The sequence below is a fragment of the Pipistrellus kuhlii genome, unplaced genomic scaffold, assembly GCF_014108245.1.
Source record: "Pipistrellus kuhlii isolate mPipKuh1 unplaced genomic scaffold, mPipKuh1.p scaffold_m20_p_3, whole genome shotgun sequence".
In the NCBI taxonomy this organism is placed as follows: domain Eukaryota; kingdom Metazoa; phylum Chordata; class Mammalia; order Chiroptera; family Vespertilionidae; genus Pipistrellus; species Pipistrellus kuhlii.
In genome coordinates this window covers 105389761-105415489 of record NW_023425529.1, presented here as the reverse complement: position 1 = coordinate 105415489, position 25729 = coordinate 105389761, and the positions used below count along the sequence as shown (strand labels likewise).

The window sequence follows — 25729 nt, the reverse complement described above, 5'->3', positions numbered from 1 at the left end:
ATTTGTGTTTATTTTGTGTTGATATCAAAAGATCAAATAGGCATAAAAAGGTGGAAAAAGATAATTTCATAGGATAGATTGAGTAAGCATCCTTCTCTGTGGTTCCTGCATCTGACTAAATGTTTTGTGTGGACATTCAATCTGTGTCTGATGCTGTGGAAGGTGGGAAAATTGCCACCTTGGAGGGTTACATTAAATTTGACATAGACCTGGCCATTTGGGGAAGGAAACACAGTTAATTAAGATGAAATTAAAAAGTTATAACCATAGAGTAATTCACTTATGTAAAATAGCCTATATAATAAAAAGGTAATATGCAAATTGACCATCACAGCCCGCACATGATGGCTGCCACAAGATGGCCAGCAGGGGAGGAAAGTTGTGGCCAAACAGGCCTGCGAGGAGGGCAGTTGGGGGTGACCAGTCTGACAGGGGAGGGCAGTTGGGGACAATCAGGCCAACAGGGGAGGGAAGGCAGTTGGTGGGGGACCAGGCCTTCAGGGGAGGGAAGTTTGGGGCAACAAGGCCAGCAGGGGAGGGCAGTTGGGGGCAACTGGTCTGCAGGGGAGGGAGGGCAGTTGGGGAGTTCCAGGCCTGCAGGGGAGGGCAATTAGGGCAGTTGGGGGAAACCAGGCGTGCAGGGGAGGGCAGTTAGGGGCGACTGAGCTGGGAGGGGAGGGCAGTTGGGGTGATTAGGCAAGCAGGGGAGGGCAGTTGGGGGCTAGAAAGGTGTCAAGATGGGGATGACAAAGGACCTTCAGTGACTTAATGGGTTTGTATGATGTGGGTCCTGGGTTCTCTCACATGAGCCCATTAGCCCCATGTAAGAAAATGCTCACTTCATGGGTCACAAAACTAGCATAGTAAATGAGTTTCCTGGTGAAAGGAGTGACATCACAAGAGAGTCTCTTCAACCTTCCCTAGAAGGGAAAATGAGTTCAGGGAAGAGAAAGCAACACATAGCACTTACAAATGGCAACAATGGAACTAGAATGCTTGAAAAGGTGCTGGTGGGTAACAAGAAGCATTCTGATTCAGCCAAATTAACTGACACAATACAGTTCCTTTCCATATTTCCTCTAATCTCAAATAATTCATTAATTTTTTCATTGTTCTCCAAGGTTGCCAACCTTCCATTTTCCCTGAAGTTTCTTAAATTCAACCAAATTGTTGAATGGGTTAGAACCATGCTGAGAAGTAGTGAGAGAAGACTACAATCTAATTTACTCCATTTCATTTTATTTTTTTTCCAAGAAAGGTTTTTATTATTTATTTATTTATTTATTTATTTATTTATTTATTTATTTTACTCCATTTTAAACCCATGCTTTTCCAGCCCTTCTACTCCAAAGTTTACAATACCCCTTCCTTATATGAATACACTAGAGGCCTGGTGCACAAAATTTGTGCACTGGGGTGGGGGTGTCTCTCAGTCCAGCCTGCACTTTCTTTAATCTGGGACCCCTTGGGGGATGTCCAGCAATCGGACATCCCTCTCACAATCCAGGACTGCTGGCTTCCAACTGCTCACCTGCTTGTCTGCCTGCCTGACTGCTTCTAACTGCTTCTGCCTGCCAGCCTGATTACCCCCTAATCACTCCCATGCCAGATTGATCAATGCCTAACTGCTCCCCTGCTGGCCTGATTGCCCCAAACCTCCCTCTCCTGCAGGCCTGGTCTCCCCCAACTACACTCCTCTGTAGGCCCAGTCATCCCTAACTGCCCTCCCCTGCTGGACTGATCGCCCACAACTGCCTTCCCCTACCAGCCATCTTGTGTCCACATGGGAGTTGCCATCTTTGACCACATGGGGGAAGCCATCTTGTGTGTTGGAGTGACTGTCAATTTGCATATTACTCTTTTATTATATAGCATAACCTAGGTGTTTGGCTCTGTTTAGAGTTGTACTTCCTCTTTCCCTCACACTCTATATTCTGTAGGAATGAGTTTCTGTAATAAACAACATTCTTCCAAAATTTCTCTGATCTAATTTCTTCTGTCTCACCTTTGCCAGAATCACACTTGCTAAGGTTTCCATTGACTTCTAGCTACCAACAAAACAGGAGTGTTTCTCATACTTGATCAGGTCATCTGCTCACCTTGTAATAAAGCTTATTTATATTGTACTTGTACCATGAGAACACATGAGACAAGGGTGTAGTTCCTACTTTCTTACACTCTAGTAGAGGAGATCTTGACTCAGCCTTATGGTGAGCAATGTGTTGATAAATACTTCCTGGGACTCTCCATGACCTGGTCCGCTGGGCCATTAATTTACAGCTTAATTTTTTCCTTTGTCTGATGTGTGTTTTTTGCCTTTTAATTCAAGCTACTCTTTTGCCTTTTAATTCAATATCCTCCTTTGCAGATATGTTATTTTTGATCCTGTCTTTATGAGGCCTCTTAATAAAGTACAGATTTTTAAATATCTATTATGCTTAGATCAAGCTGCAATATCATCAAAAAAATCTAAGAGATTAAGAGTCCAGAAAATGAAAGTTTAAAGGAAGGCAAGAATGAACTGTAGAACAACAGCAACAACAAAAAAGGGATGGAAAACAGAACTTTTATCATGTTAGAGTGAGAATATGGTTTTTATGGGCATTTATCCTCTATAGATATTTATGAACATTAGTTGTCAGCATTCAAGGAAGTTCATTTGGCCAGAAAGTGACAGATGATGGAGCTGGTCATTACTGGCATCTGTTCTGATTGGATGGTGCCAGAGTGGATTTTCATCAAGATAATCAAGCCTCAGCATCGGAACACTTTATAGCTATGTGATAGCCTACAGAGAGTGTTGCTTCGAATGGTCTTATGTTTTGAAAAATTTGTGCACCTTGGATATATCAACTTTAGTTGGTTAAGACACTAGACTCCTTCCAGTGTGACTTCATAGCCATCATATTTCTCCTTGAATTGGCACCAGGGTAAGGGAAGTAGAAGTTATGCAAGCATGTAGCTTGGGTTAGTGGGATATTATTTGTGAGGTTCTCAGTTATTTCTGTGTAGAGTTAAAAATTTCTAGCCACTCTTATTTTGGATTAGTTTCCAGAAAAGCTCCCAATGCCCACTATACTGACTCTACCAGTGACTGATCTGGTAGTTAATGTAAACAGGCTCCATGGCACCTGGCACTAGAAATGTATGAGTAATAGAAGATAATCAAGGTTTGAAATGGAAGGAGCTAGAAACTACTTTTGTAATAAATTATTCCAACAATCAGATATGTAACATTTTAAGCTGAGGATTTAATTCTCATGAATACCTTGTCAAATAGAAGTTATCTTATCCAGGAAAGAATTGATAATGCAACATATACAATTATAAATGTACTGTATAAAATTATTTTTCATACATTTCCATAGGAAATCCATAGAAAATTCTGATATTAATAAGTGAGTTGTAATAAATTCTTTCAAGTAACAAAAGCAATGATACATTAAGAAGATAAAAATCTTTGAGAAGAAGTAACGGAAATATCTTGGATTCTTGGCACTCTAGTTAATAAGAGAAATGATCTGATGTCTCTCCTAGACCCCAGCAAGATGGGCCTCTGCTCTGGGTTCCTGCCTCCAAGGATCCAGCTGTAGCTCTTCACGTGCCTTGACCACTCCAAGAGTGAGGCATCCAAGGGGGACATTTAGGTAGTATTCAGCAGTGGGGCATTCAGCAGTGGGGCTTTTAGGGCAAGGAATTGACACTGCTGCCCCAAACTGGAGACCAGTATTTGGAAAGCACATTCAGAACATTGTTTTGTGAAGTACTCTGGAGGCAGAGTGGCAAACCAGGTCATATAGCTAGTGATTAGAGATGCCAGACAATTGAAAATAAAGCACATGATGTGACATGTAGAATATGGCTCCCCAGTTAAGCCATCCCACAGGAACTAGAGAGAGCCAAGTACCTCAGAATAATGGAGTTAAGAGGAAGCTGGCCGGTGAGCGAGGCCTTGAGAGGGATGAGTGTCGTTGTTATGTGTGGACGAGGGCTGGCAAGGCCGAGGTGGTGAGAGGCCTGCACTTTGCCTCCCAGAGCCGGGAGGAATGTGTGGTGACCCTTGCATCCTGCCTGCCTGCCTGGCTGTGATTGCAGCCAGACTACCAGCTGAAATGAAAGTATCCTTCTAAGGGTATTTCAGGTTCAAAATCCAGTTGGCTAGTGGGAGGAAAAGGATATTATCTGATTACAGATAGTGGCAGCCAATGCAGACTGTTACTCATAGAGTCAACATGTGCTGGGAATTCTAGGGAGGTGAATGCCAGAAAACCTGCATCCTGGTACTTGACTTCTGGTTTAGGGAAACAATGGGGCCTGGGGGTGGGGTGCCGGAGGGTGTGTGCGTGCGTCTGTGGAACTGAATATTCATCTCTAGTTATGGTGTGACTGGAGTTATAAGGTCATTTCCGCATTCCTCAAAAGCCTGGGGATTTCTCAGAAAACTAGATTCTTGAGTATGATGCTTACCTTTATTTAACTCATTCCCACACATATCTATAGTGTGCTGGCTCTGTGCCAGTCAGTTGTGCTAAGAACTGGAATGTAAAGACACAAAAGACAAATTTTTCGTTTTGCAAATTTAATAGGGGACTTACAAAATTATGTTATGACAAAGAATGACCTAGCAGGGACTGGCAGCTACTTGTTAATTCTTTGGAAGCTGGCATTGGCTGAGTTATGTGAATGAATTTCAGACTGTGAACAAAGATGGATGTTTGAATAAGTCAATTTGGGGCCTTAAGACTTTCTGCCTCTTGACAAGTCGGTTTCCCCTTCACTCTGCTATTCAGCACATCCCGGTCAGCTGCCTCATAAGTCTCTGGACAAGTAGAAATACTTTGAGCATTCAGTAAAGTTCACGATGCTCTGTTACTAATCTTGTAACTATCCTAAGTACGAAGCCCTCCAGCGGCTCCTTCCAAATTGGTTCATTCCTGCAGGGATGGTGAGGATGGCTGATACAGTATGGCCCTTAATCTGGGACCACAGCACCAGGTGTTGGGAGTTTTGCCAAAGCCAGAGTGTACTTCGGATAACCCTGAGAATTTACACAGTGGTTCTGCCATAAAAGCATATACTCCTCCCTCAAGAGAGCCAGTGGGGCCAAAACAGTGGATGTTTTCAGGGCTATAATGTGAGTAAATTCTGAAACAAATGGCCATGAAGTCACTGCTTTATCTTCTTCCAGAGGTAGAAACATGAATGCTATTCTGTGCTTTGAAGTTTATGGCTTGCAGCAATAGGGCAGCGTGTTCTTACATTGTGAGCACAGGCTGTTCTGCATGATGCTCAGCAAGACTGGCTGACATGACTCCATGTATGGGGGAAAAGGGAGAATGTCCTAAAACACAAGACTGGAGAAGCGGGCAAAAGTTCCACAAAAAGTTTAAGTTGATGGTGACAAGGACTACCACTTAGTGTTAGAATTGCCCCTGGAAACTGTGATATTAAAGTAGCAGCAGTGAGACTACTATAGTTTAGTGGGATTGTGGGCCAACTCCTGAAAAACAGCCGATTTAAGCTTAAAAGCACCCTGCTACAAATATGCAGGCAAATGGATCTTTTTTTGCTCTTACCTACTTTTTAAACTAGTTAGTTTGAAGTATTTGTATGGCTAAAAGTTAATGCTTATGTGATACAATTTGCTTTGTGGCTCAAGAAAAATGATGATAGTTAATAGGTTGCTTCTCAAGCAGGTTTAAATTCATTGTTATGGTTGATAAAGAACCTCTTAAGTCTCTCCAATATGCTTCCTAAAGAGAGCCTAGAAACATCTCCTTCCACGCCTTGGACAGTTCTTTGCAGCAAATGACTGGAAGTTTGTGGTTGCTGCTGACGATGATGGAGATGACAAAGATAGCTGATGTGAGTGATCACTAGGCAGCAGGCTCTCTACTTTGCACTCTGCATTCCTTAGCTCATTTAACCTTCACCACTCTGTGAGTCAGGTATGCTTGGCTCCATTTCATAGATGAGGAGATGGAGAGGAGAGGTTAAGTCTGTGTTCACATGTTTTATAGCCATTCTGGTGGTGGTGGTGGTGATGGGGGAGGGGCAACTGTTTCAGGGGCTTCAGTCTAAGCTCTTAATTACTCTACTGATTTTGTGATACTAGTGAAACTTGACTGCCCTCTACTTCTACCCCCACAGATATATTGTCAACCCACATAAGTAAACCAGGTGTTTTTCCCAGACAAAGATGCTATTGTTTTAGAGGATGTAGTTCAGTTTTTTAAAAAAGCAAAGTTGGGAATCCAGTATTCTTTTAATGAGATACTGGATGCCAGATCCTTTGGAGCATCTTAAGATGGTATTCCCTTTGTCATTGATAAATACTTTCATTTCTGTTTCTTCCCTTTCTTTTCAGTTACTGAAAAGAAAAAAGAAGAGAGAAGAAAAGAACAGAAAAGAAAAGAGAAGAAAATACTGTCCCATGGGCCAAGCAGTTATGGTGTGGAGACTCTAGTTTCAGTCTGATCACCTTCACTCACAGGCTTTGTGATTAAATCCAAGATAACTGATGATACATCATACAGAAAACTTATGGAGTTCTGACAATTTACTTCCCACCTAGTAAGGATGTATTGGGACTTAATGTAAACAGAAGTGATTTTAGTTTTTTTATTGGATGACGTAAGCCAGCAGAGTTCAGGATTCTGCCCTAAAACTTGTTAAAAAAGATTCTCCAGGAGGAACCAAGATGGTGGCATAGGTAAACATCTGAACATGCTGTCTCACACAACTGAAGCAGGAATGTTAGGGGAACACAGGCAGGCTTAGGGATATTTTTAGAATTGGAATCCATGGGAAAAGCACGGGGCTGTAGACTGGGAGAAGGTACATTTCCATAACACAAAGAAACCAGGTGCAGTTACATTTTTATAAGACAAGAAGGCTGCAACGGGTATATTTACATAAGACAAGGGAACTGGAAGTATCCAAGAAAGATCTATATTTACAAAATAAAGAGAAGGAAGCCCTTCATTCAAAAGGAGAGGAAGAAAGCCCAAAGGGAATAGGAAAATAATAAGGAAGGAGGAAGGGAGAACCTCACATGTACAATGTGAGGTCCAATCTTTGAGCCTGGGAGTTACCATAGTAGCCAGTCTAAAAGAATAGTGACCAGTCAGAGGGGATATCAAGACACTAGGATCTGCAGCCTTCACAAGCTGTAGGGAAGAGGGACTCAGTGGGGCTCTTCCTCCTCCCCACATGGGAGTCAGTTCAGGGACTCTTCCTCTTCCCTATGTAGGAGTCTACTTGTTCTTCAATAAATATCCATCTTTACTATACCACTCTTCTGCCTATGAATTCATTCTTCAATTCTGGCAGATAAAGATTCTGGCTTCCAGTCCAAAATTTCGGTATCACAACCACATCAAAACTACAACTAAAAGAAAAAATGGACATCATCCAGAACCATGGGAAGGCTGGCTGAGAGAAGTTCTACAACAAGAAGGAAAGAGAAAAGTGCATATAGACTGGTAGGAGGTACAGAAGTGCGAAAGGGTGAAGGCACAGAGGCGTGCACGGAAATGGGCTGGCAACTGAGTACACTGCTGTCTTTTTCAATCAGGAGGGAGATACAAACTCATGACTGCTCTGCACTCCAGTACCAGGTGAGACTCTGGGGACCCAGACTCCTACGGTAAGAAACTGGATTGTCTGGCATCAGGCTGGAACACGAGGGCAGCTTTCTCTCAGAGGTGGTCGCAGTAATCATTGTTCCTGCACGGGAAGGTGGGACACAGGGACCCAGGGACCTATCTGGGGCAGAGCAGACTGGCAGCCATGGCTCCACTCAGTGATTCCCTAAGACCATGCCCAACCCAATTTACAATCCCACCCAAGATGTGTGCAGAGGTGTTTGCAAATGAATGGCCCTGGCCTTTTACAACCTAACCTTACAAACAGCAGCTGGGTCAAAGAACCCTAGAGCTACCAAAAGACGGCCTAAACCTGAATTGCTTCACAGCTGTGCTTAATCTGGGCACCTCCAAACCCCAAACTAAGAGGAGGAAACTTCAGATCTGTCTGTAGATCCTGCTGGGTGGTCTCAGGCAGGGGTTGACTTACCAGCCTCCTTGGAGATCCAAGAGCTAGTGTACCCAATGATCAAACTGAGACTGCACCAGATGATAATTATTCAGATCCATAAGATCCACACTCAGGGAGCAGACTCAATGAGCACCAAAGCTCCTCTGAAGCAAGTCCTATCCCATAAGGGTGTTTCCAACACAGCAGTTCTCCCATTGTAGACGCAACTGGTCCTCACAGCCAATTGGTCTGGAGGTCAATTCTATCCAGTGATACCAACAACAATCAAGGCTTAACTACAAGACTGTGCATATAACCCACAAAGGGTGCACCAAGAGTGTCCATCTCAGGTGACTGTGGAGGCTGAGTCACTGGGCCCTATAGGACACCTAGCATACAAAGCCACTCTATCCACAAAGGGAAGCAGCCAAAATGCAGAGACAAAGAAACATGTCACAAATGAAAGAAATGGAAGAAAGCAAACTACAGGATATAAAGTTTAAAACCACAGTTATAAGGTTACTCAAGAATCTTCTAGAAACCTCCAAGAAATTTAGTGAGATCCTCAAGAATATGAAAAAGGACCAATTAGAAATTAAGCATACACTGACTGAAATAAAGAATAATATACAGAGATCCAACAGCAGACTGTAGAATCCCAAGAATCAAATCAATGATTTGAAATATGAAGAAGCAAAAAACACCCAATTGGAAAAGCAAAAAGAAACAAAAATAAAAAAATATGAAGATAGTGTAAGGAGCCTCTGGGACAACTTCAAGCATACCAACATCTGAAATATGGGGGTGCCAGAAGAAGAGAGAGAGCAAGAAATTGAAAACCTATTTGAAGAAATAATGACAGAAAATTTCCCCAACCTGGTGAAAGAAATAGGTTTACAAGTTCAGGAAGCACATATAACCCCAAACAAAAGGAATCCTAAGAGGACCACACCAAGACACATCATAATTAAAATGCCAACGTCAAAAGACAAAGAGAATCTTAAAAGCAGTAAGATAAAAACAGTTACCTACAAGGGAGTACCCATATGACTGTCAGCTAATTTCTCAACAGAAACTATGCAGGCCAGAAAGGAGTGGCTAGAAATACTAAAAGTGATGAATAGCAAGAACCTACAACCAAGAACTTTACCCAGCAAAGCTATCATTTAGAATTGAAGGTCAGATAAAAGGCTTCACAGATAAGAACAAGCTAAAAAAAGTTCATCACCACTAAACCAGCAAATGAAATGTTGAAGGGTATTCTTTAAGAAAAGGAAGAAGAAGAAAAAGGTAAAGATAAAAATTATGAACCACTAAGTGACAACAAATGCATACCTATCAACAAGTGAATCTAAAAATTGAGTGAAAAAAATCTGATGAACAGAATAAACTGAATAAACAGAATAAATCTGGTGAATATAATAGAATCAGGGGCACAGAAGGGGAGTGGACTGACAATTCTCAGGGGAAGGGAGTGTAGGTGTGCTGGGAGAGATTGGACAAAAATTGGACACTTATGGACCAGGTGGAGGGGAGCTATGGGAAGGAAAAAAAAAGAGGAACAATTGTAATAATCTGAACAATTAAGACTTATTTAAGAAAAAAAAAAAAGATTCTCCAGATTGGGCAACTAAATGCTTAATCAAATCATTTTTGAAACACTGTTTCCTAATAAGGTATATGAGAAAGGACAAAGGAGAATATGTATATGTTTAGTGAAGACTGTACTTTCAGGCTGCTTTTCAGCTAATGATAATGGCCATCAGTGTGAACATTCAGTGCTGTCCTAGGGTTAATGTCTGAGGGAGAGCTGGGCAAAGAACACAAGTACCTGGGAGCTGGTCCAGTGTGATGAGGACAGAAAACAATCCTTTGAAGAAAGCCTTGAAGGGGAGGGGTGCCCTTTCAGAGGTGATTGCCACTCAAGCAGATCAGCACAGGGGCTCCAAGGGATGGGGACAATGGCTACTTCAAGAATATTGTTATTAACCATAACCCTTCTTCCACTTATTATCATGGTATATTCAGTCTTTTACTTTCTAAAACAACTGTACATATATTGTTTCTTTTTCTTGTTGTAACTAGAATCCTGTGCAGAGATTTTACACTTGAAGCCCTGTGGGCTCAGAGAACTAGATTAACTTGCCAAGAGTTAGTTTACTGTGAGGCTCCTGGTCTTACTCTATGGTTCATGGTTTGCATCTTTAACATCATAATAGTGCCCTGAACATAACATTGGAAATTATAGAGAAAGAAACAATTTTCAAATTGAATAATGTAAATACATTTGGGCATAAAGTCCTACAGATTTACAAGTTGTTCTTGCTACTGAACTTAGAGATTAATTTAAGGGACTTGAATGCTATTTTTTTCATAATTCTACTTTTTATTTTTTTAAAGAAGAAAAAGTCATCTGGAACCCTATCATTTTTCTTTGTTTTCCCCACAATGAACATAAATTTGCATTTCTTTTTTATTTTAAGTAATAAAGCATGATCATTATATAATATTCAAATGATATACAAAAATATAAAGACAAAAGTAAAAGAGTCCTCACCATTTGGAGTTTGAAGATCATGCATCTACTCTTTGTGCAGATACTTGGAACTTCCTAGTTAAAGAAAGCTAGGCTAGTAGTCTTTTTTAGAGAAATCAACATTCCAAATTTTCTTTTACAATACAGATGTTTTCTAACACCAGCATACTTAATGTGGATCATACTTTTGCTTGATAACCACCTGGAAAAAAAATGGTGAAAATTAGTACATTTGGGGCAAGCCAGTATTTTGAGGAGAAAGAAAGTTGTAGGACATAAAGGAAATATCTGGAATAGACACTGAAGAGGGGTTTGGTCTGTTCAGTTCAATAGGTTTATCTTGAGTTCTTATTCTGTGTTCCTTGTGCCTACAAGGGAACACAAAAAAGGAAAGATCCTGTCCCGTTGCATGTCTTGCAGGACAGGATCTGAGCATGTGGGATATGGTGAGGTAGATCTAAGTGCTATGGAGCCAGGGCTGAGGGCGAGGCAGGCTCTGGAGCCCAGGTTACTTCATGGTGGGGAAGGCTTTCTGGGTCTTGAAGGAGTTAAGCTGGTGTAAGAAGGATTCCAGAAAGAAGGTACAGTAGGTATATGAAGAGGCATGGAGGTAGGAATAATGTAGTGGATGAGGAAAATCTGCAGACAGTTCAGTATTATGTGTGTTGATGGGGAGAGGTCAGTCAGATCAAGTGGGTCTTGAATGTGAGAGAAAGAACTTAAGACTTAACCCTGGAAACAATGGACAAAGCCTTCACATGGCAGGCTTGTGTCTAGAAAGATCACTAGGGTAATAAAAGGTGAGTAGGGTGCATCTAAAAGGGAAAGTGGGAGCAGGTAGGAGATTTGGTCAGGGTACAGGTAAGAAGCAATGAGGGCATGGGTAGGGTGAGGTGCTGGGGATGGAGAGGAGGGCTGGAATGGAAAGGAAAGGTTTCAGGAAAAGAATTGCTGTGGCAAACTAGGAGAGGCCAACCCCAGAGTTCTAGCAGGAGAACTCACCACCCAAGCCCACCCTTTCAGAGGCTGAGGCAGTGAAGAAATAGGGAGACTATCCTTTGAGTTTTTTCTGAAGTGAGCTGAGTCACTGGAGAGAAAGTTTGCTACTTGTATTGGGGAAGAGAAAAAAAAAATTATAAAACAATCCTGGGACCTTTTATTAAAAAAAAAAAAAAAAAAAAAGTAGGAAAAAATGTATAAGTTTGGCTTGTTTTTCTCCAGTCCACAAATATTCTAAGAGACATGAAAGATTTGGAAATGAGATGAGAGAACAAGTTAGGAGTAAAGGGGTGAGTGCCCACCTACGTAGCAGTCATTCCCCCAGAGCCAGGAGTGGTGGCAGCTGAGGCTCTTCAGAGACCCTTTCTGAGATTTGTGGGGCCCAGGGTCCTGCCTGGGGCACTGTTCACCCAGTAACTGATTATGGTTGGGTACGTGGGAACCGCCACCTTGACTTAATTTGGGTCACTTCTGTCCTCCCCCTGGGTCAGATGAGGCTCATGTTCTTACAGCATTGAAGTTCAATGTTTCCTGCACCCAATCCTATTTCCTTTACCCCTCAACAGGTCTTGATCCACAGAGCACTTCTTAAGAGGCCTTGTGGGACCCAAGTCTCCACTGGAATCCTGTTTCCTGGGAGCCTGATGTGCAGCACTAAAGACGTGAAACAATAAGGATGGAGCCAAATTGTTCTTTATAAGGAAGATTGGTGGTAATAATTTATATTATTAGTGAGGTGGGTGAAGGTGTTGTCTGTAAATTGGTTGGCCAAGTCCCCGAGAATGGTCTCTGATGGGAGACTGACCTGAGTTTGAGTCCTGGCTCTGTTACTTATCAACTCTGAGATTTTTGAGAAACTCAGAGACCTCATCTATAAAGCAGGAAGCCATACTTACCTTGAGATCATATTAATTTTACAGTCATAGTTACCATGCTAACGTGGGGGACAAGTGAAATAGTTATTCTTACCAAATCCCCAGTGCTTGGAGCAAAGAAGGGTCCTCCGCCAGTGCCGAGGGATGGCAAGTGAGCAACCCTGCCGGTGGGTTTCATTCAGAGAGGTATTGGCAGGGACCCAGGCTTCGGAATTTAAGGAAAGGGATGTAAAGAGTAAAAGGAAAATATATCATGGTGGAAAGAGGTTATTGCTTTCAAGACCTAGATGAGTAGGCTGATTGAACTATACATATCTAATTCCTGAAAGATAGCCTAGCAAAGCAGTTGAATTACCATTTTAAAGCATTTGCTATTAATGCGAAAGACCTGATGGCCATTTTCTAAAGAACCCTAATAACAACTCTGCTAGTGGCTTAAAGAATTTATTTTATAAGAAATGTGTGTAAATAATCATTAAATGTAGTCAAGGCATTGATTAGGTACTCAAAAATATTTATTGAATGAAGTATATTATATGAGTGTCTTAGGGTTAGTAGAATTTATACCATATAACAATTAGATATTTAAAAATGAAGATGATAGTCACAGAAGTTAGCCAAATGGAAAAGGAAAAATTAACTAAGAGAAAGGGTAAAACACTTAATATAGGAATGTTCTTAAGTCTAAATAGACTCAGTGAGAGGTGGGTGGGTACAAGATAAGCAGCTAGAGAGTTCTGAATGGATTTAGTCCTTATCTATGCTCACAAAAGGAGCTGGCTACCAGAAGGCAAAAACAAAGCAGAATCATCTCTAAAGAATTCTGTATTTGTCTTTGAATGTCTCATAGGATGATTATTTTGGTTCATATCAACTGTCCTGGTTAAGTTGGTTTCAACGCTGCTTTTCCTGAGTATGCACCAGCTGATAGTAAGGGCTGACACTCAGCAATGTGTAGGGGAACTTTTCTTCCCTGGGATTAAAATTGTGGACATGTATAATCCTCAGACAGAGCTGGGAGGAAGTCAATCATTCTGGGTATCTGAGTTTTTCACGTCCCAAGAAAAACTACCCTGAAAGCACAAGTTCAACTGCTTTCCTCATCAGGAAAGTAGTCTATGTTTAAAGGAAAAATGAATGAGAGTATTTAACTGTGGTTCATCCATACCATGGACCACTACTCAGCAATAAAATGAACCAGGTACTGATTTACTCTACAACTTGGATGACTCTCCAGAGAATTATGATGAGTAAAAAAGCATAATCTACAAGGCTATCCAGTGTATGATTCCATTTATATCAACATTCTTAAAGTGAAAAATTATATAAATGGAGAATAGATGAGGAGTCTAGGGTGGGGGTGGTGATGGGATGGGTGTGGTGTTTGTGAGGGACCCTTGTGGTGATTGGACTGTCAGTACCTTGACTCTACCAATGTCAGTATTCTGGTTGTGATGTGGTTCTAGAGTTTTGTAAGATGGAGAGTAGAAACTGGGGAAAAGGAACATGGGATTTCTCTGTATTATTTCTTACAATTGCATGTGAACCTATAATCATCTTCAAATAAAACTTCAATTGAAAAAAGGAGTGTGGGGACTGTGGTGTTCACAGAGAGCACATAACCCTTTTAAGGACAATGGAATTAAAAAAAAAAATGTTGCCATACAGTGCAAACCCAAAATAACAAGCACCTCTCCCAACCATCCAACCAACCAAGAAGTAAAAAATGTCTGATCCCCGATCCCTGACCTACCTATTTAAGCTCTAAAAAATTGTAACTATTTTACATGTAAGTCTTTAAAAATGTATTATACGCTACCTGCCTTCTTAAACATAGTACACCGAATTAAGTAAAATAATCCCCATTGTTCCTAAAGCAGTATGCCTTTGTCTGAAAATCATAGATAACCGCACTGGAAATGGCTTCAACACAGAGAAAAGGGTATTTGTATAAGAAGTTGGGATAGAGGGTCAGAGAGTTGAGGCTGTTCAATATTATTACATGAAGCTGGGCTGCATGCTGCAAGGTTTACAATCGCTTTTAGGGTTTTTCTGTCTTTTTCACTGTCAGGCTTTATAGTAATGTTTTCCTGATACTGCCAGCATGCTGGCTTGCAGCAGACTTTTATTTCCTTCTAATTTACTGTGTGCTTGGAGAGTGGTTAAGAAAACTGTTGGGAAGCGGTGTGTGTGTGTAAACAGCTGTCCAGTAGGAACCCAAAGGTCTGAGTAGTCACTCCTTTGAGTATAGTCTTTGTAACATCCATTTGACAGCTCAAAAGCCCTATTAGTTCCAAAATATTCAAGACTTCTGACAGATTGCATTTTAAAAAGATAAAATGAAACTTGAAATTGGAAATTGCATGGTGTTTTGCTTATTTCAAATGAGCCAGAATATACTTCTGAGAAGCAGCTTGTAAGAGAGTTAAGAACCACAACTCTGCAGACAGACTGTCTGGTTCGAACCCTGGCTGTAACACATTCCAGCTGTGTGACTTTGGCAAGTTACATAACCTCTCAGTGTCCCAGTTTCTTTTCCGGTAAAATAGGGATGATGATAATATCTACTTCATTGGGCTGTTAGGGTTAAGTGAGTTACATGTGTAAATAACTCAGAAGAGTCTCTGAAACATAGCAAGTGCTAAATATGTTTATATATGTTAAGCAACAGTATAATTATGAATAAGAATGTTGCCAACCCTACTCACCATCCTCATGTAACTTCCATGATCAGCAGGTCTGGCAGGTTTTCAACCACAGGTAAGGCCATACTGGTACTGTTCCTTTTGATGATGGCAGACACAGGTCGTGCTGCACATGCAGCTCTCCGGGTATTAGTTGGGACAGCAAGGTAGGCCAGAGAAGCAAGACCCCAGGAGGAGACAGACACCGCCTTGAAAACCTAACTCTGTCTAAGAGACTAACTTCCCCAGCTCCCTGGGGAGTCATTACATTTCTGTGTCTTCATTTCCTCCAAAGTGGAAAAGGGGTAATAATCCAGACTCACCTCGCTGGAGTGCTGAAAGCAGGAATAACTAATTAATGCTAGTGAAGCACTTTAAAAGTAAAAAGCACTTTGCAGTAATTAATGTGGTTTCTGCTTTCATCTCCAAGTCTCACAAATAGGAGCAAGGTCCCAGATCACTCTGGATGGCAGAAACAGGCTCAGGTAGGGAGCTTCCTGACAGGCAGCTCTGGTTGTCTCAGGGCTCCCAGCCGCTGGAGACCGGTCTGAGCTGACAATTCCAGATCCATCTGCATCCACACAATCTTCTAGAGATCAAGGCGTTTTCAGTTACAGCAAACACCGCACAAATGTGAGGCTCCGAGCAGGAAGTACAAGGTAAAAAGGATTGCAAAGTCTGGGGCTGCTGTTGACATGCCTTGAAAAACCAAAATGAACTTGCTTCTTCAAGGACTTTGCTTTTATTCTTCCTCATTATAAAGACAGTCGAGTCATGGAGGGCTGCAGCTGCAGTAAGAGCATACGGAATGGGCTTTCTGCAAAGCACACGCACAATAATGCTCTCACACTCTCCTCATGAGCAGTGGGGCAACGGGGAAGCCTGGGTTTGCAGCCCAACCTTCCCCTCCATCGGGCAAATTTTGCCAAGTAGAATGTTCGCCTCTCAAAAAAGGCACCTCCTAATTGAGCTTGTTCTGACTGGTGAGGGGCCCCTCAGAAGGTGGAAGTGTCTTTATTATGCAGAGTGCTGGACCCGAGAGGATCGCGCCCCCGTCGCTGGCACTCCAGAATGTAACAGGGATTTCACCAGTGCACCAGACCCTGTTGAAGTTGCATGTGCTCACCTGGTTTATTAGTGTGATATTTCAGGGCTTCTTTGGGCTTCTTTGTAAAGGGCTTCTTTGGGCTGGGCTGAGAATCACCATGCATAGTAGTGTTTCCTAGGAAAATAGGTTCTGATTTCCAAGTGGCTGCCCTGGCATCTGGAATGCAAGCCATTTGTAAGAAGGAAGCTGCCATAAAACATTCAACCCTTTTCCCATTATTTCAGAGGTGAGGAATGTGGCTATCTTGAATTTCCTCTGGATGGATGGTGTGTAGAGGAAGAAAAATAGGAAGAAGGCAAGGAAGAGAAAAGGAACACCACCTACCACTCCTCCCTCCTGACACACCAAATGTGTGACCCCCAGAGAGTCAGTCGAGGAAGGGCTCAGGTGCTACCATATGTCCTGGTGATAATAATTCAGAAACCTTAGGGAAAACTACAGGCTAGGTGGTTGAAACAAAGGTCCTCTCTCAGTTCACACCAGAGCAAGAATGCTTGTTGTTTTTGGTCCTTTAAGGTAGCCAGGGTTGGGAGGAGGGTCACTCCTGGTCCAATACCTGGGCAGGTGACAGAGAAGGGGAGGGAGAGGATGTGCGGGATGATGGCTGGGTCTAAGCACTCCTGTTCCCTAACACGCACTTTCTAGGCCGTTTCTCATTTGCCTGGGTCAGAAAGCAGAAGGACCACTAGAACGGCCTCTGTATTCTTGGGCAGAAAGTGATTAAATGTTGGGAAAGGCGTTTGCACACATCAGGTTAGCACATGGAAAAGTTGCTCAGAGTCAGATGGCACCTAGTTCATGTATGCCCAGATGAGAGACTTGAATGTTAATGGTTGTCCTCAAAACACTGTTTAATCCTATGTTTCCTTCCCCACTTCCAGGCGGAGTTGGAATTTGTTCTTCTCACTTCAGGTCTCTCACTTTCCAACTGGATTTGAGCAGAAATCCTTCTTACCTGCAAATTTATCAGATAACTTGAGAAATTCTGTTGAGTGACCACCTTCATTTCTGCACACAACTTCTGGTTGGCATGGCCCAGGTAGGACTGACCTTACGGAAGAGCAGTATAGGGCTGAGAGCAGAAGATGGAGGTGAAGACAGGTGTCTATTAGGAGGGAAGCAGCAGCTCTGGACGAAGCACATTCCCTTCACCCCAGCATCAGTCCCTGAAGAGGTAGCTGAGGTGCCATTCCTGCGGGTTGATTGTGGGAGGAGAGAGGAACCTGGCTCCCAGTTTATGACCTGGGCATTCTAGGATGGCCCTCTTTTCCCACTGCTCCAGGAGCAATCTGCTCCAGGAGCAAACCTTTGCTAGGCTGCTTGGAGAGGTGTAACCTTCAGCCCCCCAAGAGCTAGACTTGACTCTGTGAAGGGAGACAAAGCTCAGGTGCTTTAGTGCTGGATTGGAGGAGAGAGGCACCTTTCCTCTGATCCGCCCTCTTCCCAAGAGCCCTCACATGGCAGCATGGCTTTCCCTTGGGGCATGCTGGCCACATGTGGGCCTGGACCCTCTCTGAGAAACCTTTTATCCTTTTTGCAGCCTCCTGTGCTGGATGGTCCATTTGCCCATTACTAGTTGAGTGACCTCAAGTAAGTTACTTAATGGTTGGTGTCTCATTCCTTATCCATAAAGTGGGAAAATAATAATATTGGTCCTATTATGATCAAATGAGTTAAGTCAGAGCACTTCAGATGGAGTGAGTCGGCTATTCCTATTATCCTCAGTGCACACGTGAGAGAGAGGACATTCTGCCTTGGGTATAATGGAGCTTGAAACGATTTGGTTCGTTTTGTTTGAACTCAGGAGAGCCAGCGGACAGTGGGAACACTTCTATCCAGTCTCCCTTCTTTCTGGAAAATTTTTCATGGGTCAGTGGGTAGGAAATAGATAATTCTAATAAAAGAGTAGGCTCTTTGTTACCTACAGAATAAATTCCACATTCATTAGCCTGGAATTTAGGGCCTGACAAGGGAATCTGGCCCGACTTGTGATAGCTCTGCACCCCCTCCCCCCCACAGTGGTCACTTGTGTGTACCTCCTGAGTGCAGACCCCCGTCGGACTTCCTCCCTGCCCCTCTCCCACAGACCTGCTGGCTCTGGGTTCCAATTGCGCCTGTACACCTTGGCCTTTCTTGCTCCTGTTCCTCCTCCGTGTTGTTGGCTTCTCATTTCTCCTCTTAACAAGACCCATTTCCCATGTCACCTCCCCTTGGAAGCCTTTTCACCTCTGCCCCTTGTTCACTTTCTAATTAAGTCACATCTTTTCTGTAGGATGGTGAGTGTGTGCTCCCACGTGCATTTGGGTTCATTCCTGCCACTGGTCTTACTCCCTTCCAAGCCACCTTCCAAAGGGGCTAGACTAGAGTCATAGTTCTGGAAGTACACCTCAACACCTCTCTGTCTCACCAGCTGCTATAATTGAATGGCAGGCACAGTGCTCAGCATTTGACATTTGTTATTTTCTATAACTCTCACAGGTGGATATCATTTTACAGATGAAAGAATGGAGGCTTAGAAAGATTTAAGTATCTCTCCAGAGTTTACACCATTAGTAAGAGCAGTGATTCCACGTGAGGTCCGGTTGACCCCCCTACCCCCTAAACCAGTGCCCCGGATGCTCTGGCTGTACAGCCTGTGCTGGTTCCCCAGATTAAAACCTAAAATGAGTAACAGCCATCCTCCTGGGCAGAGAGCACAACCTGGGCCCCATTTCTCACCCAGCCCAGGCGCGGGGCTGTCCCAGTGGATCAAGTGGCGTTGCTGGTCTTGGGGCTGCAGCCTTGGTGCCTCTGCTTCTTTTCCTGGAATGTGTAGCTGCTTAACCACTATGAAAATCTCGAGTCAGCTCAAGTGTTAGCTCATCTAAGAAGCCTTTCCTCCACGCCGCTCTCTCCAACCACATGGGGTAATTCGGACTCCTTCCTGTGCCCCTCAGCTTCCCCCACCATAACCCTGTGCGCAGTGGCTGGTTCATAAGCCGTGCAGAGGACGCAGGCTCTGCTGACTTCCTCCTCGCATCCCTGCGCCCAAGGGTCTGACTGAGAGCATGCGCATCGTAACTCCCGCAGGAGGAGTGAAGAGCTGCGTGAATGATGCACGGTTTCTTCTGCCTTGCTGGCTGCCAGCCCCAGTTCTCAAAGAACGGGTCCAGCAAATTCCCATGGGGCCAGGCTGTTGGGAGGGTTTGGAGGAAACCATGCTAATAACCTTACCCCTAGGAGAAATGTGTGGGTTCATAGGTCATCCTGTTGGCCTGAGGGCAGTTCAAGCCTGCACTTGGACACCAGAGACTTGGCTGCTAGGCTGTTGGCTGGAGATCATTTTGCCCACCCTGAGGTCCCAGCAGGCTGGCAGCAGAAAGCTTAAGTGACTTGCTCAAGGACCCTAGAACCAAGAGACAGAGGTTGGGATTGGAACCAGTGACCTTGATTTTGGGACTGGAGAACATTTCTCAGCCTTTGAGAGGGTTCACTTGGGGTGCAGGGTTTGGGCCAACTTTGAAATCCTTGGGGCCATGTGGTGAAGCTGAGAAGAGAAAAGCAGCCCTACTTCAGAGGCTGTGGGCTGATCAGCGTACCTGAGCTGTCTCTGGGACAGGAAGCAATACTTTCAGAATTTTAGCCCCAAAACCTCAGAAACTTTTTGATGATGCATTAAATGTCACATATATTGCCGACAGGAGGAAAAAAACCCCAGGTATCAGCCTTTGTTACTGAGATGACAGGAGATACTCAGTAATATCACAGGAAGTCACGCTGTCAAAATACAGAGAGGGCAGTGTGTAGGGGACCACACCTTACAATAACCGTCCTTAGTTCAAGAGCTTCCGTGTGCACCTTCTAAGGCAGAGCTGGCGGAGGTCTGGGGAAGAGGGCGGGGTCTATGTGGGCATTTTTGCTGTGAATTGCAAAGCACAGAGTTGAACTGAACAGCTGCTCCACAGTAGAAGCTTGGTCACTTGTTCAGTGAACAAAATACTTGAATCCACGCAAGTCTCTGTGCTTCCTTCCTCTCTGTCACTTGCCTGTAAATGCCACACAAGGGCTGAAAAAGCCAGCAGAGCTGTTCAAGGACACATTTTGAAAATAAAAGAGTCTTATTTCATTTTCATCACATGTGCCGGGGCAGCGTTTTCTGCTTCGAACCCCTCCGCGGAGGCATGTGCACACCACCCTGAGACTAGCCTGCCCCCTTGTCACTCACTAATGGAAAACCCAGAGCTCTGAGAGGGCTCAGAGGACAGCTGTGGGCACCTGAGCCACTGCCGTCACTAACTAGGCTTCAGGTTCCCGCAGGGAGGGTCATCATCATCACTGAGCACTTAGGAACTCCTGCAGCGTGCCTCCTGCCTCGATGCTCAGCTCACAGGAACCATGGTGGTAGGATGTGGCTTTCTTACATGACTTGTGTGCGCATTCTGAGCGGCTCTCAAGCTTCCCCAGAAATATCCCTCCCACAAGTCCCTAAGTGATCTCCAGTGTCATGCTGGGACCCTGGGCTGGGGCCATGTGCTATAGGGATTACACATTCACGGGGGGAGCAGCAACAGTGCACATGTCTACCTCCCTCTCAGTGAGGCCACCACCTCTGGGTAACCCCGCCCAGCTGTGCTGCCTGTGGTTGCTGACAGACATTCTCCATCTCACGCTCCTGAGAGCTCTCTGTGCATCACTTACTGTGTGTTTCACATTCCTTTGCGTGTTCATCCTGGTGAACAATTCTCTGAAGCAGGTTTTTAAGCCCCATTTTTAGACAGAGGGAACTGAAGCTTAGAGTTATGTGATCTTTGCTGGATCCACATCTGGTGAGTGGCATTCCAGGAGTTGACACATTGGTCTGTTTCACTCCCAAGCCCATAGTTTCACAGCCCAACAACCTGGCATTGCAGTCCGTGCCCCTCTCGACCTGCAACTACAGGTTCCCAGGACATGGGACTTGCTCTTCTAAAACCAGGAGAGTCCAGGCAACCCGGGATGGCGGAACTCCAACCTGTGCAGGCAGGATGTGAGAGCCAGGCCCAGTCTAGGAACTATAAAAGGGAAATATATGATTAAACTTTTTTGTTTTCGTTTCTGGCTCTTTGATAATCAGCTTTTAAGTTTCGGGTGTTTTTCTTTTGTCATTTGTGTTTAAATGACACTTTATGTCAAATGCAAATATTCAGAGTTTGGTTGGGCCAAGCTTGTTTGGATTGGGATATTACTTTTTAATAACAGGTAAGACTTCAAGGTTGACTTTGCATTTGTTCTCTTATGTTTTCTAGTCATACCTTAGTTGTCTTTTCTTCATGTGATCATTTAGCAATCTTGGCCATGCAGGTCATGGGTTCATGAGGGAGGCCATGCATCTCCCTAGTTCACCAGCAATCTCTTTGCCTTTCAGTTAACAGAAGCAATGCCTTAGCAGCCTCTGCTGAGAGAGGAGCATACGTGCCCACCGGCTCTTCTCTGAGGTGGACCCGGGGGCAGACAGAGAGCCTGGGCTCAGGAGCCTGGAGCTCCCTGCCCCGTGCGCCTTTCCCGAGGAGGGCAGATCTAGGGCTCCTCTATTCCCACTTTGGCTCCTTGAGACATTTTCTGGTGACCATGCTAAGCCACCTTTGCCAACAATGCTCAGACAAGCCTTTCTTTTAGCCATGCATCCTAACCAGCTTTTGCTCTTTGTTTCTCCATCTCCTCTAGCTTCCAACAAAATAGCCTTTGTGATCTTAGATGTTTTCTCCTGTAGCTAATCTCACTGACCTTTCTGGTGGCCAATGGAATTAACTCCAGTTAATCAGTTAATGAGACTATTTAGCTAAAAAGTAAGCAGATGAAGACATTCTAGTTAATGAGAAAAAAAGTTAAACTTTAAAGGAATCCCCTCGACTTTTTATTTATTTATTTATTTTTTAACTGAGTAACTGGATTGGCGTCCTGGCAGTAGGCACTGATACCAACACCAAACAATGACCTGGAGTGAGGTCCAGGTGTCTGCATTGTCGCCAGGCTCCCAGACAACCTTGCTGTGCCCTGAAGTCTGAAAATTGCTGGCTGCCCTGTTGGGAGCCATCAGAGTTGGGACAAGCAACTCTGTCTTAAGGAAATAGAATTAAGTTCCTTCTAGCAGAAGTTATGCGGTGCTCTGAGGGCTTGGCCAGAAGATAAGATTAACCTGCTGCTTAGCATCTTCCTGCCGCTTCTCCTTCCTGATCCTCCCCCCTAGATAGCCCAGCCTTGGAATGTTGCACCTTGGAATGTTACACCTTCCTGGCAGTTAGCCAATCCTGTGTTGCCAGATGCCAAAGACCCCTCTGCATAGGCAACCCTGCCCCCCTTTGTTTCTGCTGTATAAATACAGCCATTTCAAAGAATAAAGTTGAGGCTTGATCAGAACCTTGTCTTGCCTCCATTCTTCCGTGTTCCTTGTTTGTTTCATTCTCTTAGGTGGTTCCTGCGTGCCCCCGTTGTTGTCCTGCGGGTCAGGACACTGCCCGGCCCCATCAGTACCACAGCCACTAGGACAAGGAAGAAGGCAGAGACCCCATGCACCTCCCTAGTTCACCAGTAATCTCTTTGCCTTTCAGTTCTAAAACCAGCTCACTGCTAGACATTTCTGTAAGATTGAATTGTTAGTCTTTTAAACGGGCTTCTCCTAAATGAATTCAGCATCATCCTTCCAAATCTGCTCTCACTCCTGAGATCACTGTTTCAGTGATCTCACTACCCACCCTTACCCGTGACCCATCCAATCCACAGACCTCAAAGTCATGTTCTTCTTGTCCCCATCCCTACATTCTCCTTTGCATCCCTCCCACCTGGCATCGTGCCTCAGCCACTGCACGTCTTCAAAATGGTTTCACTATCTAGTCGCTACAGTCTGGCCTCCCAGTGTTGGCAGCTATCCTGAGGCACAGTCAGATTACAGGATCCTCCCCTCACCTCAGCCATCTTCTGTGTCTTCCCTGTTTTCATGGTCTCCCAAGGGCGGCCCAGCTGGCCCCCAGCCTCACCCACCTTCCACCTTGCGCTCTGGCCACATCACAGGCTCTTCTGAGTCCTAGTTTGGCTCATGCTTTTCCCTCACTCTGGCTCCTCAGGTCACGGAAATCCTAATCTATCCCCACAAGCTGTCTCCTCGGTGAAGCCTTCTTTGGTTCTCCTAAAATGAGTGAACTACTGTCTTCTGTGCCTATCTGCACTTTCTCTGTCCTTCTGTCATGTATTACTGTTACTCTGTCCAGGGCACGGATTGTGAGCTCCCAGGAGGCAAGTTTACAGTCCTGAGCACAGACTGCAGTTACTACGGGCATCTGGGCCTGCCAATGGTGTTAGTGACTTTGCTACCACATGCTGGAGGTCTTGATCTCCCCTTAAAGGGTTTTGGAGTTTCCCTAGGAACTGCCACTTCAAAGCCATTCAGAAAGAAAAAATTAGAGGTAAGTTAGGCAACATTGTTTACTTCTTAAGATGATGCTTTGGCGCTCCTTCCTGCACCTGTGAGAAGCCTCCAGTTCCTCAACTGAGCTGTTAAGAGCAGAACCCAGGAAGAGGGGAGTTGGGGGTGACCTCCAGCCAGGGCTATTCTCAGTGCACCCCCAGTCTGGGAGAAAGGGGTACGAGATTCCAACACTGAATTGCCTTCACAGGCACTTCTTTCCTTACTTGGCCCAGAGGGGATGTTTGTAATTCTTCCACGGGGAGGATATGCCTTTTTCTAATTGGCAGAAAGTCTGCCGCCTTCTGCATGTGACCACACTATCTTTTTGCTCCTAAAATGTCAGCAAGGGGTGGCCCTGGGCTGCCTCCTGCGTGGGAGTCCTGCCCTTGATCATGGATTCTGGGCGACCACACTTTCACAATGGCTCTTTGTGGAGGTGGGTCTTGCCTCCTTCAAATGACCTTGAATAACACTGTTCTCTGCACCCTTTCTGGCTGCCGCAGGAAGAGGCATGACCATTCTGAGTCTAGGACCTTGAAACCATTTTAGACTCAGGCAGGAAAAATAAACAGATGGTGAGGTGGCTGCCCTTGAGGTCTCGCTCTCATTACTCACCCGGCACTGGTGGTCAGTGGATGGAGTTTTTAGGACTTGGATTTGCAGTTTGTCAACTGATTAAACAAGAGGGCTTTATGGAGAACTCACATGGGCTCATCTCTCCTAGGGAAAACCTGAATGACAACAGAGCACTTACACTCCCCCAGACCAAACATGATCCGGCTGCCATGCGGGCCCCTTTGGTGCTGAATTATGGTGCTGTGATGGAGACTTTTTTCTTAGTTATTCTACTCCAGTTGATCTAAGTCCTCGCCCGGTCATTCCAGAGTGTCCCACAAACCCTGAGCTCCCCGCAGGTGGGCCGCAGGGGAGAGGCCGGGAGGACTGAAGAGCAGAGGAAGGGCTGCAATCAGGGTGGGGCTCTGACCAGCAGTCTCCCCTCAGCAGCTGAGCGGGCCAGCCCCCCACCCCCCCTCGAGGGCGCCCTGGGAGCCTGGTGAGGAGAGCCAGGCGCCCGCCAGGGAGGCCGGCCCAGGGCGTTCTCCCTGCAGCGCTGTTCCCTGGGTTTGCCAAGTCCCACGAGACAGGGGCTGGAGAAGCATTTTCTCAGCGAGGCCTTTGCCCTCTTGGCAGGTTCCTCAAAGCTGCTTCGCTCTCCTTGTGCCTGCACCAGGGAGCCCCTGCAAAAGGCGCTTTTTGTTCCCGCTTCTCAATGGGACACCCTCAAGGATCCTCGGAGAGGCACGCTGGGAGCTGGAGGATGCTTGAAACAGGGCCACTTGGGTGGGCAAAGGAGGGAGCAGGGAGCAGGCCGGCAGCGGGGGAACTGAACTTGGGACCGAGGATGGGGGTGGCTGGAAAACGCGGACACTGCGGACACTGCGCGTAGGGACAGAGCAGAGGAACCTGAAGAGGTGGGAGGCAAAGAGCACTTACCCCCTTTTGATTTTTATATTTTTAGTTGCACCGCAGTCTGTGTTATTCAAAGAATACCTCGAGTCTGTGGTGATGGGTGCTTAGGAAGAGACAGAAAGAGAATTTGCATTGGGATTTAGTGACTTCAGGACACTAAAATTATTTCCCCCAACCTCAGCTGATAAATTTTCACAGAAAGGTGCATTTGTCATCAGCTCTGAAATGAAGGCCACCTGTGCCTCCTGTGACATGATTCAGACCAGAGTCCAGCTTAGGAATCATGGGTGATGGCCACAAAATGCTGTCACATACAGAAACCTTTCTGCTGATAGAAACAGAGTCCTGGGCCAGAAGCAGTGCCAGAAGTCCATCCACTCTTTGTCTTGGGTAAACATTTAAAAAAAAATAGATGTTTTTATTGATTTTCAGAGAGAAAGAGGAAGTGAGAGGGACAAAGAGAGAGAAACACCTAGGAGAGAGAAACATCATGGATTAGCTGCTTCCTGCATGCCCCCTACTGGATACGGAGCCCAAAACCCGGGTATGTGCCCTGACCAGAAATTGAAGCTGTGATCTCTTGGTTCATAGGTTGACACT

General features: G+C 44.8%; 1 long non-coding RNA gene across 1 annotated transcript; it reads left to right on the top strand.

Moving 5' to 3' along the window:
- Positions 1–9641: 9641 nt before the first annotated feature.
- On the top strand, positions 9642–14024 carry LOC118730434. The gene is made up of 2 exons (XR_004991467.2): positions 9642–9713; positions 12139–14024. It is a non-coding gene; the product is annotated as an uncharacterized LOC118730434 (long non-coding RNA).
- Positions 14025–25729: the final 11705 nt, after the last annotated feature.